We start from the raw sequence: 3,948 nt of genomic DNA, 5'->3' as shown, positions 1-3,948 counted from the left end.
GACTTGGCTAGATCCTGCAGTATGAAAAAGCTTGCATTTTGGGACTTACTGATACAATGGAAATAGGATGCCCGTTTTCTTTTTTTTTTCCCGGGTCCTATGATTTTGCCTTTTTTGCTCCATGGACCAGTGCAACGGGTCTTCCAGGCAATCAATATGGTTCGACAGGTTGGAAAACACCTTGGTGGAGTAAACTAGTCTACCCTCCAACTCTGGATGCTCCTTCCGCCAGTCAACTAATTGTGTCTTGGTCTGAGTTAATATATATACAAAGACCCCTGAACTTGTTCAGAAAGGATACGCAAGGTGGTCGGTGTTTTCTTTAAGAGGGTTAAGGCAAATGAGGACAAAAAAAAACAACCTACATTTGGGAATTTTGTATAGCAAATGTAACGTGAAATTCCTGACATTACACAGCTTAAGCTAGCATATTTGCAATTTTGCCTTGGTCTAGTGGAGAAAAAAGGATAGCACCTTAAAAATTGATTCAAGCAACAAAATACCCGGGTCTGACACAAAGAGTAAATTAGGAACCTAGATGATCAAGGAGTATTCCTTTATTAGGGCGAAATTCCTCACCCACCAGAGGTGGCATGCTTATTCATTGGGATTCTCCTTTCACCGTGACAGAAAATCATGGTGCAGGCTGCAAGTCACTCTCTAATCCGGAAGAGCTCTTCGGATGTTTTAGTATATGTTAGTAATCCCTATGGAGACAACAGAGAAATAAACATAGCTCAAGATGCAGTATGTGAAAAAAGCATGAACAGTGTGAGTAAAACTAACTCCAAGACTCCAAGGCAGGTGTACAACTTTATTCTTGTCTGTCTGGGTCAGAATTAAAAAGAGGGAGAAGACACAGCAGATGTTTTTATGTGTCATTGGTCCATCCAATGACACGCCTCCCTGTTGTCTCCATAAATAAAGCATGCTGCCTCTGGTGGATGAGGGATTTTGGCCAAATAAAGGAATTCTCATTTTTTATCTAGGTTCCTAACTTACTCTTTGTGTCAAACCAAGGTATTTCGTAGTGTAAATTATTTACGAGTTGGGAGTGAATACCCACTGGTCTCAAAGTCTTCCCTGGCACCTTTTTGTGTTTACATTGAAAATGTGCCCATTTTGGTGATGAGGGAAACCTTCCAAAACCCAGGCATCTCTGAAAGTTAGACACCCACAGTTGACCAAGATGGTGTGATTTGCGTGGATCCCATGGGTTTTCCTGTCTCAGAATGCCCTGAAAATTGTGGCGAAAATCATGCAACACTCTGTGAGGAAAAGTTACGGATTCTGTGAGAGTCCAGAAAATTACTACTATACATCATTCCCATACTTTTTCTGATTAAAACCCCACTTCTGTGACTGTTCAGTTCAGTAGATCTTTATTTCGATGATTAAAAACCATCATAAAAATACATTTTTACAATAAAACATTAATTAAATCACATATTTAATTTAATTTCTAATTTAAAACATTTATAAAGCGCAGCGTGCACCGAACGGTTTCTTGGCGCTAGTGGAGGGTATTGGCTACAGAGGCAAAGGTGAGAACCGGTGGTAGAGCCGGGAAGGGAGGATTACACAGGGAATGCCTGTTTAAAAAGGAACGTTTTTAGTTCCTTGCGGAAGGATACATAATGGGTGGCCGCGCGTAGATGGTCTGGGAGGGAGTTCCAGAACGTGGGGGCCAGGGTGGAAAAATTGGACCCACCCCACTTTTTGCGCCTGAAGCGTGGAATTTGAAGGAGGGATTTGGTGGAGGAACGGAGTTCTCTGGAGGGAACGTATTCATTTATTAATGAGGAAATGAAGGCGGGGGCGGTGCCTTGACGAGCCTGGAAAACCATGCAGGCGGTTTTGAACAGAGAGCGTTCCTTAACGGGGAGCCAATGGAGCTCCCTGAGGAGTGGTGTGGAGTGATGATAGCGTGGGAGGCCAAAAACCAGCCGGGCAGCTTGGTTTTGGACCAGCTGTAGCCTCCTTAGACTGTATGCTGGTATGCCGTTGTAGAGAGCATTGGCATAATCCAGTCGTGATATCACTAGAGCGGCCATGATCATTTTGAGTGCCTGGGGGGAGAAGAAACGAGCGACAGTGCGGATAGTTCGGAGGGTGAGGAAGCAGGAGGAAACCACCGAGCTGATTTGAGAGTGAAGGGTGAGCTGGTTATTCATTTTAACCCCCAGTGTTTTGACCGTGGTAGAAGGAGTGGGGGCGGGACCAAGAGTAGGGGGCCAGAAGAGAGAGTTCCAGGGACTGGAAGAACCTCCGGTAAGAACCAACTCGGTTTTGTCCGGATTTAACTTGAGATGGTTGTGATTCATCCAGTCCCTGATGAATGTCATGGTGTGCTGGAAACTGGAGACAGAAAGAGGAGAGGAGGATAGATCAAATATGAGCTGGAGGTCATCTGCGTAATTATACACAGTGACCTCCAGCTGCTGGAGAGCGAAGATGAGGGGAAAGATGTAAAGATTAAATAGTAGGGGGGACAAAGAAGAACCCTGGGGGACACCACACGTGACGGGGAGTGGGGTGGTTGTGAAATCTCCTAGCCGGACCGCCTGGGTGCGGTCCCTCAGGAAGGAGGAAAGCCACACCAGGGCTGATCCCTCAATTCCGGCCGCCTTGACACGGGACAGTAAGATGGTATGGTCTACCGTGTCAAATGCGGCGGAGAGATCGAGGAGTACCAGCGCCTGGTGTTTGTTGTGATCCATGCCCTTCCTGAGGTTGTCCAGTACTGATACCACGACTGATTCAGTTGAGTGCCTAGGTCGGAAGCCAGCCTGGCGGGAAGCCAGTCCCCCATTGGCCTCTACGTGGGTGCGGAATACCGCGGTGACATAGCGCTCCAGCACCTTGCCCAGGTAGGGCAGCAGGGAAATGGGGCGGTAGTTGGCTGAGATGGAAGGGTCAGCGCCGGACTTCTTTAGAATGGGCACTATGGTGGCTGATTTGAGCTTAGGGGTCACTACTCCCTGTGCTAGGGAGTTGTTAAGGAAGGCAATGGGAGGTTCAGGACAAGAGGAGTAGATTTGTTGGAGGATTCGCGCCGGACAGATGTCTGCCGGAGAACCTGATTTTACTTTGGGGAGTAACTCCAGAAATACCTCTTCGGTGAGGGGAGGGATGGAGGTGAGAAGGTTTTGAATGGTAGGAGGGGAAGGATCAACAAAGGCAGACGAGGGGGGGGGGATGTTGGCCTTAATGGTGGCGATCTTGTCAAGGAAGTAGGTGTTTAGTTGGTTGCATAGAGGCTGGGATGGGGGGATTTGAGGTGAAGCCCTATCAGAGTAGGCCAGGTCCTGCACTATGCCGAAGATCTCCCTAGGTTTGTTTTCAGCAGACATTATTTTGGTAGAGAAATAAGAGGTTTTAGCGGCAAGGATTGCGGTCTTGTAGTCGGCGAGTGATGTCAGATAGAGGGTTTTAAGTGAGGGACAATAATTTTTCCTCCAGTGTCTTTCTGCCTGTCGAACGGACAGTTTTAGTTCTTTTAGGTGGTCATTAAACCACCTATTAGACTCCTTAGGTCGCCGAACGGAGATGCGACGCAGGGGAGCCACTGAGTCACAGCCTCTAGCCAACCAGGTGTTAATGGACTTGGCTTGAGAGTCGGACGGCAAACCAGAGAGGGACGGGATAGAATTCAGAAGGTGGGACGTCAGAGTGGGAAAGTCAACTCTGTTCCAATTCCGCGCCCAGGTATTTTTGGCGTGGAGGACTTTGGGTACCGGATTGGGAGAGATGGAAAAGGAAATAAGGGCATGGTCGGACCAAGGACAGGGGGAAACCGTCACTGGGGAGACTGGAAGATTGAGGGACCAGATCTGGTCAAGTATGTGACCATGAGAGTGAGTGGGGACAGAGATGTGTGACATAAAATTTAAGGATGTGAGAGACTCAGTGAATTCTTTCGAGGCTGAGCACTCAGAAGGGTCCGAG

This window comes from Lissotriton vulgaris, unplaced genomic scaffold, assembly GCF_964263255.1.
Source record: "Lissotriton vulgaris unplaced genomic scaffold, aLisVul1.2 SCAFFOLD_5888, whole genome shotgun sequence".
Classification (NCBI taxonomy): domain Eukaryota; kingdom Metazoa; phylum Chordata; class Amphibia; order Caudata; family Salamandridae; genus Lissotriton; species Lissotriton vulgaris.
Note: the sequence above shows the minus strand (reverse complement) of the source record.